Consider the following 17,752-nt stretch of genomic DNA (forward strand, 5'->3'; position numbering starts at 1 on the left):
TTTTTCGAAGTGAGGGTGTTCCTGATGGATTGAGAGAACAATAAATTATTACAACAACCGCTGTGTTTATTTCATTAAAATCCTTTTTAATAATGTGTGTGTGTATTTTTTAACCCTTTCCAACAATTGGATTAATAATGGATAGGTGTCATAATTGACGCCTCTCCATTATTAATCTGGCTTAATGTCACCTTACAATAGCAAGGTGGCATTAACCCTTCATTACCCCATATCCCACCGCTACAGGGAGTGGGAAGAGAGTGGCCAAGTGCCAGAATAGGCGCATCTTCCAGATGTGCCTTTTCTGGGGTGGCTGGGGGCAGATGTTTTTAGCCACGGGGGGGCCAATAACCATGGACCCTCTCCTGGCTATTAATATCTGCCCTCAGTCACTGGCTTTACCATTCTGGCGGAGAAAATTGCGCGGGAGCCCACGCCAATTTTTTCCGCCATTTAACCCTTTATTTCAGCAGCTACAGCGCTGAAATTTTGCACATACACACTACTAACATTAGTAGTGTGGAATATGCAAAAAAAAGGGGATATGAGATGGTTTACTATATGTAAACCATGTCTCATATCATGTCGGGTTTGTGCAGGAGAAATGAAAAGCCGGCAATTGAATTACCGGCTGTTCACAGATATCGCGCTGAATGAAATCTAAATACAGAATATATATATACACTCACCGGCCACTTTATTAGGTACACCATGCTAGTAACGGGTTGGACCCCCTTTTGCCTTCAGAACTGCCTCAATTCTTCGTGGCATAGATTCAACAAGGTGCTGGAAGCATTCCTCAGAGATTTTGGTCCATATTGACATGATGGCATCACACAGTTGCCGCAGATTTGTCGGCTGCACATCCCAAAGATGCTCCATACAAGGCAGGATGGATCCATGCTTTCATGTTGTTTACGCCAAATTCTGACCCTACCATCCGAATGTCGCAGCAGAAATCGAGACTCATCAGACCAAGCAACGTTTTTCCAATCTTCTACTGTCCAATTTCGATGAGCTTGTACAAATTGTAGCCTCAGTTTCCTGTTCTTAGCTGAAAGGAGTGGTACCCGGTGTGGTCTTCTGCTGCTGTAGCCCATCTGCCTCAAAGTTCGATGCACTGTGCGTTCAGAGATGCTCTTAGGCCTACCTTGGTTGTAACGGGTGGCGATTTGAGTCACTGTTGCCTTTCTATCAGCTCGAACCAGTCTGCCCATTCTCCTCTGACCTCTGGCATCAACAAGGCATTTCCGCCCACAGAACTGCCGCTCACTGGATTTTTTTTCTTTTTCGGACCATTCTCTGTAAACCCTAGAGATGGTTGTGCGTGAAAATCCCAGTAGATCAGCAGTTTCTGAAATACTCAGACCAGCCCTTCTGGCACCAACAACCATGCCACGTTCAAAGGCACTCAAATCACCTTTCTTCCCCATACTGATGCTCGGTTTGAACTGCAGGAGATTGTCTTGACCATGTCTACATGCCTAAATGCACTGAGTTGCCGCCATGTGATTGGCTGATTAGAAATTAAGTGTTAACAAGAAGTTGGACAGGTGTACCTAATAAAGTGGCCAGTGAGTGTATGTGTCTCAATGACATATATATATATATATATATATATATATATATATATATATATATTATATATACTGTATATATGTTTTCCCGAACATTTGAGCACATAAATCCATTAGATGTCGGTTTTGCAAGCCTGCGCGAAAATCTCGCAGTACGGATGCCATACGGATTACATACGGAGGATGCCATGCGCAAAATACGCTGACACACCCTGACTACGGATCAATATTTTGGGAACATTTCTCCGTATTACGGCCGTAGTACGGACGTATAATACGTGGCGTATTGTCTTACGCCAAGTGTGAGGCCGGCCTTACTATGTATTCTTTTTATTATGTCTTTATGTTTTGCTATGGTGTGCAGAGAAATGCTTCTCCTCTATAAAACTCCCAAGTAATTTTGCTCACTAAGCATTGTATTACTTTACTTAAACAACTGTATGATGTCATCCCATTTTAAACATGTTTTAGATATGGTTCAATAAATTATATATTCTTTACATGACTCTCTGGAGGACTTTTTCTGTGTAGGTTTTCCAATTCCAAAACAAGGTTGGGCCGCTGTGTAAAATGTGAAGAAAACAAGAAGGCGATGATCTAGAAATCTCTTAGGCTACTTTCCCATTTGCGTTAGAATCCGCAGCGTTTCATCCGCAAACGCATGCAAAAACGCATGCAAACGTCTGGTAACGCAGTGTTTTATATCCACATCAGCTTACGCATGATGGTAAAAAAAAGCAGCGTTTGCATGCGTTTTTACATGTGTTTGCGCTTTTTATGCGCATGCGTTTGATATTTCCAGGAGGGTGTGTCTTTAATGGGCATGCGCAGTCCGAAGTACGCAAGCACATCAAACGCATGCGTACGCAAAGACATGTTTACGCATGCGTTCCCATAGATAGTAATGCATTTTTTGCCACATTCCTTGCACTAACAACCGCATACTTTTCTAGGCAGCAAATTGACGCCTCTAAAATTACCACGGCAAACAGCAGATGATGAAATGACGCATGCGTCGTCAAACGCGGCAAAACGCAACCGATCGCAGACTCATGCGTCCCTAATGTTAAATATAGGAAAACACAACGCATGCGGATAATTGCGGAAGAAACGCTGCGGACACAACCGCAAATGTGAAACCGGCCTTACAGCCATTATTTTATTCACAGCAGAAGATAGGACACTGATCAGAAAGTGAACATTGGACATTTTTCCATTTCTTTTGAAAAAATTCACTCATTTAGAAATTGTCAGCAGTAAACCATCTAAGAAAAAGTTGTGTCCGGGCCAAGTCCCATCTTCTTCTTACAACAGTAAATGTTTGGGAAGTGAACGGAGTCTTTGCAACACATGCGCCCAGACAGGTTAGCGCAAGCGAGGATTGTGGCCCCACAGGTAGCTGCCAGGGCGGCCTCTGGCAATGGCAGCTGACCCCCAAGGGGACAGGACACTGTAATGACAGATGCATGCAAGTACTGTAGATATACTGTCTGGCTCAGCTGATACATACACTTCCGGTATTCTGCCCACAGTATCCACCGTACACAGCAGAAGGGCATTTCGTCACATCCTGTGATACACTTCCGGCGTGGACACTGAGTGCTGATATTTAAAGTCCCCCTGCGCGATTTCTCTGCACATGATTACTTCCAGGGGCACAGCGCGGGAGCGCCGCCACCACCCTCCAAGACAGGAACAGGACAACTCCTTCATAATACCACATATATGATTAGGAGACATCCCTGGGCGTTCCTTCTGCTAACAGTCTCTATTGAACCCCACAGCACACCGCAAGAGTTCCCGGAAACTCAGGATTATAAAGGTTCCTCATATCACTGTGATGCACACCACAGTCCTATTTAGGATATACTTACCCATATTTCTCATTCCCCGCAGCTCTCAATATAGCCTCGCACTCTGGGGACTGCCCCCGTTTTTCGAAATACGACTGATCTTCATACAAATAAGTATCATATTATAATACAGGTCGGATATAGTTGCCACCCATTTGAACTGTCCCCATTACCTCGTGACTAGTGGACCATACAACATAATGTATGTTACCATGCTAATTCATTGTGTTCCTTTAGGGATTGTACTGTATGGAATATCTTTGAATGAACTAATGTCTTCAGGATTTTATGTAACTAATTAATTTGGGATTTTAAGTTTTGCATATATGAATTGTCTCTCATGGAATTTTTTCTCTTGCAGCGACGTAATGAATAAGGCCTGGTTAGGTCGAAACGTCTACGTTTCAATTTAGAAAAGGAAAACAAAAAGCAGCACCAAAAGAAAACAAAGGGTGCAAAAAATCCTTCCAGGTACGTACCAAACCTCATGCTATAGTCCAAAGAAATGAAGGCAGCACTCCAATAGAAAAAATAAATGTGATTTATTGGCCCATGTGCAACTTTTCGATCCAAGATGTGGACCTTTCTCAAGCCGTTTCAATATAGTTGCTTTTGTAACGTAATCCGATTTTCCCTGCGATCTGCCCATTTTTGTTGATTTTTTTCACTGACCACTGACAGGCAAGTACTGGCAGACACGGGTGATCTACAGGCGGACCAATGCAGGCGGGCATGGCTGACACTCTGGCAGGCAGGTGGGCACGGTTCAGGCTGGAGGGACAGGAACATTTTCAGGAAGGACTGGGACACAGGCAGGTACGACTGGAATACAGGGATGAACAGGACCCAGTGCAGACTGGACAGACAAGGAGCCACATGTGTGGCACAGATGCAGAGCCACAGGTGCGGTATAGATGCAGAGTCACAGGTGCGGTATAGATGCAGAGCCGCAGGTACAGTACAGATGCAGTCCCGCAGGTGCAGAACAAATGTAGAGCTGCAGGTGCAGTACAGATGCAGAGCCGCCGATGCGGTACTGACGCAGAGTCGCAGATGCGGCACAGATGCAGTTCCGCAGGTGCAGAACAGATGAAGAGCCGCAGGTGCAGATCAGGACAGACAGAACCAGATTTGCATAGGTACTTACAAAGAAGTAGCAAGTGTAAACAAAGACCACTAACGTCGTGCAGAGACAACAGAATAGAGATAGTTGCTGGTTCACATACTGCAGGTTTTTTTTAGACAAGTGTCAGTACAGGTACTGCAGCTCTTTAGAGATAGAATCAGGTTCAGACGCTGCAAGTTTAACCCCTTCATCCCCAAGGGTGGTTTGCACGTTAATGACCAGGCCAATTTTTACAATTCTGACCACTGTCCCTTTATGAGGTTATAACTCTGGAACGCTTCAACGGATCCTGGTGATTCTGACATTGTTTTCTCGTGACATATTGTACTTCATGATAGTGGTAAAATTTCTTTGATATTACCTGCGTTTATTTGTGAAAAAAACGGAAATTTGGCAAAAATTTTGAAAATTTTACAATTTTCCAACTTTGAATTTTTATGCAATTAAATCACAGTGATATGTCACACAAAATGCTTAATAAGTAACATTTCCCACATGTCTACTTTACATCAGCACAATTTTGGAACCAAATTTTTTTTTTTGTTAGGGTTAAAAGTTGACCAGCAATTTCTCATTTTTACAACACCATTTTTTTTTTAGGGACCACATCTCATTTGAAGTCATTTTGAGGGGTCTATATGATAGAAAATACCCAAGTGTGACACCATTCTAAAAACTGCACCCCTCAAGGTGCTCAAAACCACATTCAAAAAGTTTATTAACCCTTCAGGTGTTTCACAGGAATTTTTGGAATGTTTAAATAAAAATGAACATTTAACTTTTTTTCACAAAAAATTTACTTCAGCTCCAATTTGTTTTATTTTACCAAGGCTAACAGGAGAAAATGGACCCCAAAAGATGTTGTACAATTTGTCCTGAGTACACTGATACCCCATATGTGGGGGTAAACCACTGTTTGGGCGCATGACAGAGCTTGGAAGCGAAGGAGCGCCATTTGACTTTTCAATGCAAAATTGACTGGAATTGAGATGGGACGCCATGTTGCGTTTGGAGAGCCCCTGATGTGCCTAAACATTGAAACCCCCCACAAGTGACACCATTTTGGAAAGTAGGCCCCCTAAGGAACTTATCTAGAGGTGTGGTGAGCACTTTGACCCACCAAGTGCTTCACAGAAGTTTATAATGCAGAACCTTAAAATAAAACATCACATTTTTTCACAAAAATTATCTTTTCACCCCAAATTTTTTATTTTCCCAAGGGTAAAAGAAGAAATTGGACCCCAAAAGTTGTTGAACAATTTGTCCTGAGTACGCTGATACCCCATATGTGGGGGTAAACCACTGTTTAGGCGCATGGGAGAGCTCGGAAGGGAAGGAGCGCCTTTGACTTTTCAATGCAAAATTGACAGGAATTGACATGGGACGCCATGTTTCGTTTGGAGAGCCACTGATGTGCCTAAACATTGAAACCCCCCACAAGTGACATCATTTTGGAAAGCAGACCCCCTAAGGAACTTATCTAGAGGTGTGGTGAGCAATTTGACCCACCAAGTGCTTCACAGAAGTTTATAATGCAGAACCGTAAAAAATAAAAAATCATATTTTTTCACAAAAATTATCTTTTCGCCCCCAATTTTTTATTTTCCCAAGGGTAAGAGAAGAAATTGGACCCCAAAAGTTGTTGTACAATTTGTCCTGAGTACGCTGATACCCCTTATGTGGGGGTAAACCACTGGGCGCATGGGAGAGCTCAGAAGGGAAGGAGCGCCGTTTGACTTTTCACTGCAAAATTGACAGGAATTGAGATGGGACGCCATGTTGCGTTTGGAGAGCCACTGATATGCCTAAACATTGAAACCCCCCCACAAGTGACACCATTTTGGAAAGTAGACCCCCTAAGGAACTTATCTAGAGGGGTGGTGAGCACTTTGACCCACCAAGTGCCTCACAGAAGTTTATAATGCAGAGCCGTAAAAATAAAACAAAAATTTTTTCCCACAAAAATTATTTTTTAGCCCCCAGTTTTGTATTTTCCCGAGGGTAACAGTAGAAATTGGACCCCAAAAGTTGTTGTCCAATTTGTCCTGAGTACGCTGATACCCCATATGTGGGGGGGGACCACCGTTTGGGCGCATGGGAGGGCTCAGAAGGGATGGAGCGCCATTTGGAATGCAGACTTAGATGGAATGGTCTGCAGGCGTCCCATTGCGTTTGCAGAGCCCCTAATGTACCTAAACAGTAGAAACCCCCCACAAGTGACACCATTTTGGAAAGTAGACCCCCTAAGGAACTCATCTAGATGTGTTGTGAGAGCTTTGAACCCCCAAGTGTTTCACTACAGTTTATAACGCAGAGCCGTGCAAATAATTTTTTTTTTTTTTTCCACAAAAATTATTTTTTAGCCCCCAGTTTTGTATTTTCCCAAGGGTAACAGGAGAAATTGGACCCCAAAAGTTGTTCTCCAATGTGTTCCGAGTACACTGATACCCCATATGTTGGGGTAAACCCCTGTTTGGGCGCACGGGAGAGCTCAGAAGGGAAGGAGCAGTTTTACTTTTTCAACGGAGAATTGGCTGGAATTGAGATCGGACGCCATGTCGCGTTTGGAGAGCCCCTGATGTGCCTAAACAGTGGAAACCCCCCAATTATAACTGAAACCCTAATCCAAACACACCCCTAACCCTAATCCTAACGGTAACCCTAACCACACCTCTAACCCTAATCCCAACCCTATTCCCAACCGTAAATGTAATCCAAACCCTAACCCTAACTTTAGCCCCAACCCTAACCCTAACTTTAGCCCCAACCCTAACTGTAGCCTTAACCGTAGCCCCAACCCTAACCCTAGCCCTAACCCTAGCCCTAACCCTACCCCTAGCCCTAACCCTAGCCCTAACCCTACCCTAGCCCTAACCCTAATGGGAAAATGGAAATAAATACATTTTTAAAAATTTTTAATTTTTCCCTAACCAAGCGGGTGATGAAGGGGGGTTTGATTTACTTTTATAGCGGTTTTTTAGTGGATTTTTATGATTGGCAGCCGTCACACACTGAAAGACGCTTTTTATTGCAAAAAATATTTTTTGCTTTACCACATTTTGAGAGCTATAATTTTTCCATATTTGAGTCCACAGAGTCATGTGAGGTCTTGTTTTTTGCGGGACGAGTTGACGTTTTTATTGGTAACACGTTCGGGCACGGGAGATTTTTTGATCGTTTTTTATTCTGATTTTTGTGAGGCAGAATGACCAAAAACCAGCTATTCGTGAATTTCTTTTGGGGGAGGCGTTTATACCGTTCCGCGTTTGGTAAAATGGATAAAGCAGTTTTATTCTTCGGGTCAGTACGATTACAGCAATACCTCATTTATATCATATATTTATGTTTTGGCGCTTTTATACGATAAAAACTATTTTATAGAAAAAATAATTATTTTGGCATCGCTTTATTCTGAGGACTGTAACTTTTTTATTTTTTCGCTGATGATGCTGTATGGTGGCTCGTTTTTTGCGGGACAAGATGACGTTTTCAGCGGTACCATGTTTATTTATATCCGTCTTTTTGATCGTGTGTTATTCCACTTTTTGTTTGGCGGTATGAGAATAAAGCGTTGTTTTTTGCCTCGTTTTTTTTTACGGTGTTCACTGAAGGGGTTAACTAGTGATATAGTTTTATAGGTGGGGTCGTTACGGACGCGGCGATACTAAATATGTGTACTTTTATTGTTAGATTTTTTTTTTATTTAAAGAAATGTATTTATGGGAATAATATATATATATTTTTTCTTTATTTAGGAATTTTTTTTTTATTTTTTTTACACATGTGGAAACTTTTTTTTTAAACTTTTTTACTTTGTCCCAGGGGGGGACATCACAGATCGCTGATCTGACAGTTTGCACAGCACTCTGTGAGATCGGCGATCTGACTCACAGTGCTGCAGGCTTACCAGCGCCTGCTCTGAGCAGGCACTCGGTAAGCCACCTCCCTCCCTGCAGGACCCGGATGCCGCGGCCATTTTGGATCCAGGCCTGCTGCAGGGAGGAGAGGTAAGAGACCCTCGCAGCAACGCGATCACATCGCGTTGCTCCGGGGGTCTCAGGGAAGCCCGCAGGGAGCCCCCTCCCTGCGCGATGCTTCCCTGTACCGCCGGCACACCGCGATCATGTTTGATCATGGTGTGCCGGGGGTTAATGTGCCGGAGGCGGTCCGTGACCGCTCCTGGCACATAGTGCCGGATGTCAGCTGCGATAGGCAGCTGACACCCGGCCGCGATCGGCCACGCTCCCCCCGTGAGCGCGGCCGATCGCGCTGGACGTACTATTCCGTCCTTGGGAATTAGGGCCCACCCCACATGGACGGAATAGTACGTCCAATGGCAGAAAGGGGTTAAGGAATAGAGACAGAGGCAGACACAGCAGGAAAGATCCAGACTTGGAAACAAACAGGTACAGGAATAGGTAGTAATTCAGACAAGGACAGACACAAGTACAGGTTCAGGATTCAGGACTGGGTACTCAATCCCCAGGGTGATGGAAACAAGTCAGGTCAGGTACAGACCTAGGTATACAGCCCCAGGGTGGCAGAAACAAGAACAGAAACAGGACAGGACCTGTCAGCTCAGTAGTTGACCACAGACTGGAGTCCACAGACACTCTGCCCCCACACTGTTAACCATCAAGATGCAACAGTCCCTATTGACAGCAGCATTTAAGGGGTTAAACTACCATAGACTACGCCAACACTGATCATGGCTGATGCAGCAAGTTGTCTGCTATAGTGTACAGCTGATAGCTGCTGGATTGTCACCTGTATGGGGATGCTATTCTCTTACATCTCAGGTCAGTAAAAAGATGTGTTGGTGGTCACTATGGGGTTAATATTTGCAAATGCACATGCAGCGCCCCAGAGTCCTGGTCGTTGCAGTACTGACGCTCCGCCGCTAAGGGGGGTGTTGGTACGTCTGATGGCACTGAAGGGGTTCACCTGACCAGGTATCACAGACACCAATACACTTCACAGTCTGGCCTCCAGGGGGAGAAAAGGGTGCTATGTATTAGGCCACTCCTCACAATCTGGTAAAACTGGGGGTTAGATAGGAAGTTAGTTAGAAAGCTGACTGGGATGGAACCAGGCAACATCCTGTGGCAGAGGGTGTTGCAGGGGAAGATTCAGGGGGGTCCCTGTCAGGGGTGGGATCCTGACAGAGGACTAGCGAACAGAAAGAACGTTACGGGACCGCGCCTGCACTTCATTGCGGTGGTACCCCAAGAAAGGACAAGAAGCGAGGTTTATTGTGAAGAGTGAGAAACGAGATCAACGCAACAAGGAGAAACGCCAGTAGGAGTCGTGCTGTAAGAACGAGGCAACATCCTACTGAGGCGCGTAGCCGGTGGCCGGAACGCCGAGGAAGTATTGAGCTCCAAGCCTAACTTCAAACCTACGGCAGGACAGTCAGTTATAGGCGGGCTATCTCACCTAAATCACCTAAGCAGACATAGGGGGCAACAGTTGGAGAGGGGCGACTCTAGGGTCCCGGAAGACCTCCAGGCCTACCCGTCATACGGGTGCGTCCTAGCCATATCATCTGGGGGACGGAGAACATCAGAATCAGTTGTGAGGGAACTTCAGAAACAGACACAACAGTTGTGAGGACTATCCCGTGGTGCTAAGCAGGGAAGGACTACAACACACAAGCGCTAGAAGGTAGGCACAGATTTCCACCTGCAAAGGGAACTCTGGAGGTGCCATCGGACCGCCCGGTCTCAGACAGCCCTGTTAACCGTATTTTGGATTGAGGATCCTGAAGCCTTCAGTAAAGAGGTAAAGAGACTGCAACCCGGTGTCCTCGTTATTCATCGCGACCTGCACCACACAACATTCCCAACTTTCACTGGACGCCCCTCAGCAGGGTCACGGACCGGGTCTAGCCACCGTGACAATCCCAGAACCGAGACAGAGAGGCCCGGTACCGGGTACCCCTCGGCCCTGCGGCAGTGGGGGAGCTCCACACACAGGAACAAAAACTTTAATTTTTAGAGACATGTCCTGTGGTCTGATTAAACTAAAAATGAACTTTTTGGGCATAATGACCATCGTTACGTTTTGGAGGAAAAACGGAGAAGCTTGGAAGCCTAACAACATCATCACAACTGTGAAACATGGTGGTGGCATCATCATGTGGGGTTGTTTTGCTGCAGGAGGGACTGGTGCACTTCACAATATGGAAATACTGAAGCAACAACTCAAAACATCAGCCAGGGAGTTAAAGGGAACCTGTCCCCCCCCCCCCCCCCCCAGGCGTTTGAAACTAAAAGAGCCACCTTGTGCAGCAGTAATGCTGCATTCTGACAAGGTGGCTCTTTTAGTTCTGGGTGCTGTAACTGCAAAATAATCCGTTTTGTAATTTGTCCTAAATACCTTTCTTCAGTCCTGGAGGCAGGCCTTTCTCCCCCTGCTGCAGACCCCACGCAGCCGTCACTCAAATCTTCTTGGCGCCGGGCGCCGCCTCCTCAGCACTGTTTTGAAATCAGCCGGCGCCTGCGCATTTTTGTCATGCCTTGGGCAGGCGCAGTGAGCACTCACTCATTTCAAAACAGAGGTGAGGAGGCGGCGCCCGGCTCCAAGACTTGAGTGACGGCCGTGTGGCGTCTGCAGCAGGGGGAGAAAGGCCTGCCTCCAGGACTGAAGAAAGGTATTTAGGACAAATTACAAAACGGATTATTTCTGCAGTTACAGCACCCAGAACTAAAAGAGCCACCTTGTCAGAATGCAGCATTAGTGCAGCACAAGGTGGCTCTTTTAGTTTCAAACGCCTGGGGGGGGGGGGGGGGGGGGGGTGACAGGTTCCCTTTAAAGCTTGTGCGGAAATGGGTCTTCCAAATGGACAATGACCCGAAGCACACTGCCAAAATGGTAACAGTGGCTTAAGGATAAAGGCCCCGTCTCACATAGCGATTTACCAACGATCACGACCAGCGATATGACCTGGCCGTGATCGTTGGTAAGTCGCTGTGTGGTCGCTGGGGAGCTGTCACACAGACCGCTCTCTCCAGCGACCAACGATCAGGGGAACGACTTCGGCATCGTTGAAACTGTCTTCAACGATGCCGAAGTCCCCCTGCAGCACCCGGGTAACCAGGGTAAACATCGGGTTACTAAGCGCAGGGCCGCGCTTAGTAACCCGATGTTTACCCTGGTTACCAAAAAAACAAACAGTACATACTCGCCTTTCGGTGTCCAGGTCCCTTGCCGTCTGCTTCCTGCTCTGACTGAGCCGCCGTACAGTGAGAGCGCAGCGGTGACGTCACTGCTGTGCTCTCACTTCTCACTGTACGGCCGGCAGTCAGTCAGAGCAGGAAGCAGACGGCAAGGGACCTGACGGACATCAGAAGGCGAGTATGTAGTGTTTTTTTTTTTTTTACATTTACGCTGGTAACCAGGGTAAACATCGGGTTACTAAGCGCGGCCCTGCACTTAGTAACCCGATGTTTACCCTGGTTACCAGTGAAGACATCGCTGGATCCGTGTCACACACACCGATTCAACGATGTCAGCGGGGCCTCAACGACCAAAAAAAGGTCCAGGCCATTCCGACACGACCAGCGATCTCGCAGCAGGGGCCTGATCGCTGGTACGTGTCACACATAGCGAGATCGCTATGGAGGTCGCTGTTGCGTCACAAAACTTGTGACTCAGCAGCGATCTCGCTAGCGATCTCGCTATGTGAGACGGGGCCTTAACAAAGTCAATGTTTTGGAGTGGCCATGACAAAGCCCTGACCTCAATCCTATTGAAACGTTAAGGGCCAAGCTGAAAAGGCCGGTGTGAGCAAGGCGACCTACAAACCTGGACCAGTTACACCAGTTTTGTCAGGAAGAATGAACCCAAATTCTGACCAACTATTGTGAGAAGCTTGTGGATGGAAATCCAAAACGTGTGATCCAAGTCATTCAGTTTAAGGCCAGTCTCACACGTCCAGATAATTCCGGTACCAGAAAAATCGGTTGCGGAGTTATCCGTGTCTGTGTGCTCACGTGGCACATCAGTGTGGCACACGTGCGGCAGCCGTGTGCTGCCCGTGTGCCAACTGAGTACCACACAGACCGTGCAGGAGACAGCGCTACAGTTAAGCGCTGTCCCCTGCTTTGGGTGCTGAAGCCGGAATTCATTCCTTCTTCCCAGCAGCTTTGGCTGGAGAGAAGGAATGAAAAATCAAAAATCATTGTTTTTCTATTTTTTTTGGTGGTTAAAATAAAGTTCCCAGTAACCTCCCCCCTCCCACCCCCTGTGCGCCCGCCCGCTGGAAATAAAATACTCACCCAGCTCCATCGATGCTTCCTCTCAGCGTCGCAGCTTGTCCTGTATGAGCGGTCACGTGGTGCCGCTCATTACAGTGATGAATATGCGGCCCCACCCCTATGGGAGGTGGAGCCGCATATTCATCACTGCAATGAGCGTCACCACGTGACCGCTCATACAGGACAAGCTGCGGCGCTGAGAGGAAGCATCGAGGGAGCTGGGTATTTTAATGCCAGCGGGCGGGCGCTCAGGGGGTGGGAGGCGGCAGGTGACAAGGATCTTTATTATAAACACAAAAATAATAAAATGCTGATTTTTCATTCCTTCTCTCCAGCGAACGCTGCTGGGGAGAAGAAATGAATGGCGGCTTCAGCACCACACGCTGGGGGGACAGCACTTACTGTAGCGCTGTCTGCTGCAACGTCCGTGTGGTACTCAGTCGGCACACGGGCGGCACACGGACAGCATCCGTGTACGGTACGTGTTTACATGGACCTATTGACTTTAATGGGTCCGTGTGCTCCCACGAACACTGACATGTCTCCGTGTTTTTCAAACGGACACACGGTCCTTGAAAACACGCTGACATGTGCGGAGACACATTGATTTTAATGTGTCTACGTGAGTCAGTGTCTCCGGTACGTGAGAAAACTGTCACCACACGTACCGGAGCCACTGACGTGTGAAACAGGCCTTAGGGCAATGGTACCAAATACTAATGAAATGTATGTTTTGACTTTGCAGTAAGTAATAAAAATGCCTTAAAACACATCATTTATTTTTCAACAGGACAATGACCCCAAACACACTTCCAGGCTGTGTAAGGGCTATTTGACCAAGAAGGAGAGTGATGGGGTGCTACGCCAGATGACCTGGCCTCCACAGTCACCAATCAAGATGGTTTGGGGTGAGCTGGACCGCAGAGTGAAGGCAAAAGGGCCAACAAGTGCTAAGCATCTCTGGGAACTCCTTCAAGATTATTGGAAGACCAATCCCGGTGACTACCTCTTGAAGCTCATCAAGAGTGTGCAAAGCGGTCATCAAAGCAAAAGGTGGCTACTTTGAAGAACCTAGACTATAAGACATAATTTCAGTTGTTTCACACTTTTTTGTTAAGTATATAATTCCACATGTGTTAATTCATAGATTTGATGCCTTCAGTGTGAATGTACAATTTTCATAGTCAGGAAAATACAGAAAAATCTTTAAATGAGAAGGTGTGTCCAAACTTTTGGTCTGTACTGTATATGAATGAGGAAGAGGAGGACATGGGAGGACTATATGGCCCGTCACCGATCTCATTCACAGCAGAATGAGGTTCCCTCTGACACTGACACCATGAGTTTCAGTCAGTATTCAGCCCATTATTCCACTGCTGCTGTAAAATCTAATTTCCAGAGTGGCCTTTGTATTTCCTCAATGACATTTCTGTTTTCACTGATCCCTGGTGAGGAGCCTTTTCTTCTAAGAGACAGCACTACGGGTGCGAAGGAACCAATTTCTTAGGAGCATCTTCTCACTGAGGAGTTGGATGAGAACGGTCAGGTTTTGGACTGGGATGAGGCAGATGATTAAAGATGTCAAGTGAGAAAAGTGGTGGCTTCAGGGATTAAGGACATGTGCCCAAACTTTAATGAATGGTTAATAACTAAGTGAAATACATAAAAAAGTATGTATTTTATGCGTTTTTTTCTGCAGAAAAAAAAACGTTGCAATAAAGTCTCATGTGAACTGCGTCAACCAGAAACATAGAAATAACATGGTGTAACTTAAAACTGATCAGAACGTTACTTGAATAATGTATGCAATAACTGTTCTTGGATATGCATATTGCCTCTTCAGAGAAAAAGAGGACTTAAACTCTATAGCGCCACCAGTTGGAAGTAGTGATCCTAAAAGTCACAATCAACCCTTTAACGAGTCTTGTAAGGCTACTTTCACACTTCCGTCTTATGGCGTAAGTCGCAATGCGTCGTTTTGGAAAAAAAACGCATCCTGCAAAGTTGCCCGCAGGATGCGTTTTTTCTCCATAGACTTGCATTAGCGACGCATTGCGACGTATGGCCACACGTCGCATCAGTCGTGCGACGGATGCATCGTGTTTTGGCGGCCGCGATGCACAAAAAAAACGTTCAATGTAACTTTTTTTGTCCGTCGGTTCCGCTTTTTCCGACCGCGCATGTGCGGCCGGAACTCCGCCCCCTCCTCCCCGCTCATCACACTGGGCAGCGGATGCGTCGTAAGACTGCATCCGCTGCCCACGTTGTGCTAAATTTAGCACAACGTCCGTCGGGCCGACGGTTTGCGACGGCCCCGTGCCGACGGAAGTGTGAAAGTAGCCTTATATGATTTAGGATAAAAGCCAAATCAGTTCTTGGATACACATTTCTGTGAAGGGCTGTGGCGTTACTTCTCAGACCAGCCCGTTAACGAGTGCCCTCCTAGGCACTTTATAACAACCACGCTTGTCCGTGCCCAGCAAGGTACCAACGTCAGGCTGCACTAATTTAATGAAAGGTGAATAGTGTCCTTCAGGTAGAAGACAGTCTGTTTTCCTGCGGACGGGACATCCTTGAACTGAGGAATAAGAATAAATATAGAATATTCTGACAAAAATGGGCTTCGGACAGTAAGTATGGGCGAGTCTGCTCCAGCAGTTTGCTTGGTGGTCACCTCTGATGCTTTTTCTTGCGCAAGCTGCTAAGCCACTTACTCCACCTCTGGCCCTGCTAAGTAGACGCGAGTCCTCCTTCCTGGCAGGGCTGTGGAGTCGATAAGCCAAACCTCCAACATTTCCATGACACCGACTCCGCCAAAATGGCCTCTGACTCCACAGCCCTGCTTCCTGGGCAAGCACACGGCACAAGCAGGCCTTCAATAGGAGCAGAAGTCGGCTTTCACACCAGTCACTGAAGGCTACAAAGGTGGCAGCTGTGACCTGGCTCTTCTCCATCAGCATAAACTCCACTTGGTCTCCCGTTAATAGCTGCGCTAAGTGTTCCAGCATGAGCTTCATCTGATTGATCTTCTAAGATCTAACCATCACTATTCACTTTGGTTCCTACGGTTCTGGTTTGTTCTGGACATTCATCTTACCCTCAGTACCGCCATTTCAGCCAGGACTCGCACCCAGGTCAGATCGTTAATCCAATACAACTGCAGGCCAATTCTCAGCTTCAGATCTTGCTAACTACGCCAAGCCAAAATGTCATTGTGGCCCTTTGAATGCCAGACAGAGCTACCAGGTGCAGATAGAAACAAACATGGAAGGGTTAACTTAAACTGGTCGACTTGAAGTGAGACAACCAAGCGCGATGGTTACAGTATCTCATATGCGGGTGCGAGAGTAAGAGTTAAACATTGGCACAAATTCTGGCGGTTCCGCTTCCATACTCAGCTTAGCAGTTCCACAATTAGGCCGGAGTCATACTACAGCGAGATACGGCCGAGTCTCGCAGGTTAAAACCAAGCTCTGGCACTGGCACTCCGGAGCGGAGCGTGCGGCTCCATATATTGCTGTGCCGCCGCACGCTCCGCTCTGGAGTGCCGGTGCCAGAGCTTGGTTTTAACCTGCGAGACTCGGCCGTATCTCGCTGTGTGTGATCCCGGCCTAACAAGAACAGTCTCTTAGCTTGGCGGTTACACTACCCTAGTAGACAGTGGGACACAGCTTGGAGGGTATTGTGCTATGGACCTTGTCAGTTACGGCCCAAAAGGTCCACAGGAGCTCTATTGCAGGATCAGTACTTAATGTTCACGTATAAATTCAGAGTATATAAAAAAAACTTTGAGATCCTCACACATCCAGCAGATCCCAGTATGCAGTCTTCCTTGCAGTCTCATGCCACAACGTCGTTACCATCTTAGGCCTTGGCGATGGGCACCATCTTTTCTCACTCTAGGAGGACGCAGCGCAAATTTACATTATGGTCCGCAGTTCCTATTGCTATCTTGGAAAACGCTATCTCAGCAAAGCTGAGCAAGAAATCATCCTGTACGGCATGCACGCCTAGAATGCAGCCTGCGTGCCGCCATTCTCAGGTGACCTATGGCCTCAACCAGTCTGCACACATTTTCCGACACAGCGTCGGCATCATGTACATTTACATGCATTTATTGAATCAAAAGAATATGCAGCATGTAAACCATACACAGGGGGCTACCGGGCCTTTCTTTCACAGGCTGTGGTAGTTACACTCCTCAACATTGAAACTGCAACAGCAAGAAGGAAAATCATGGAATTATGGAAATCACAGGATGGACGGACGTGACGAATATGGAAATCAGAGGCGGACATGTCATTGGTGCAACCTGTGCAGCCATACTGGGGTCCAAAAAGTAACATGGTTACTACCGAGGGCTGTGGAATCGGTAAGCCAAACTTCCGACTCAGACTCCTCAATTTCCATGATGTCGACTCCGACTCCACCAAAATGGGATCCGACTCAGACTCCAACACCACAGCCCTGTCACTACCACCTCAAAAGCAGGTCGAATTGTACATTATGAGAAGCTAATGGGCTGCAATGAACCTATATACTGTCCTCCCACAGGAGCCTCTTCTGTCTGTCTACTGCACATTCTGGAGAAATGGAAATATTTTCTAAACCTTTACTCAGTCTGGAGTATGAGCGCCACAAGCAAAAATCCCGTTATCAGTGAGGCTGCTAATGGGGTTATCTGGGACTTTGGGGTTTTTCGGTAAAGGGCCAAGAACCGGCAGCTAGTTGCTAACTACTTGTTGTGCCCCGTGATAATGTGTCCTGGCTCAGGCAGCGATTCTCTATCTTCATTTGGCCGCACATCAACAGAGCAGCTCTTCTGCTCTGGCAAGGGGGCGTCACTGCCGACATCATGCAGACTAACAATCAGCATGACATTGACAGAGCGGAAGAGAAGGAGCTGCTCTCAACATGATGTCACAGGAAGCAGAAGAA

General features: G+C 46.7%; 1 long non-coding RNA gene across 1 annotated transcript in view; it reads left to right on the forward strand.

Annotated features, from left to right (window-relative positions):
- LOC143809575 (uncharacterized) overlaps window positions 1-14,434 on the forward strand; it is a 38,537-nt gene extending 24,103 nt beyond the window's left edge. The window contains exons 2-3 of the long non-coding RNA XR_013222346.1: window positions 3,792-3,901; window positions 13,605-14,434. This is a non-coding gene — a long non-coding RNA (uncharacterized LOC143809575). The remainder of the gene's footprint in view (window positions 1-3,791; window positions 3,902-13,604) is intronic.
- Window positions 14,435-17,752: the final 3,318 nt, after the last annotated feature.

This window comes from Ranitomeya variabilis, chromosome 2 (assembly GCF_051348905.1).
Source record: "Ranitomeya variabilis isolate aRanVar5 chromosome 2, aRanVar5.hap1, whole genome shotgun sequence".
NCBI classification, from domain to species: domain Eukaryota; kingdom Metazoa; phylum Chordata; class Amphibia; order Anura; family Dendrobatidae; genus Ranitomeya; species Ranitomeya variabilis.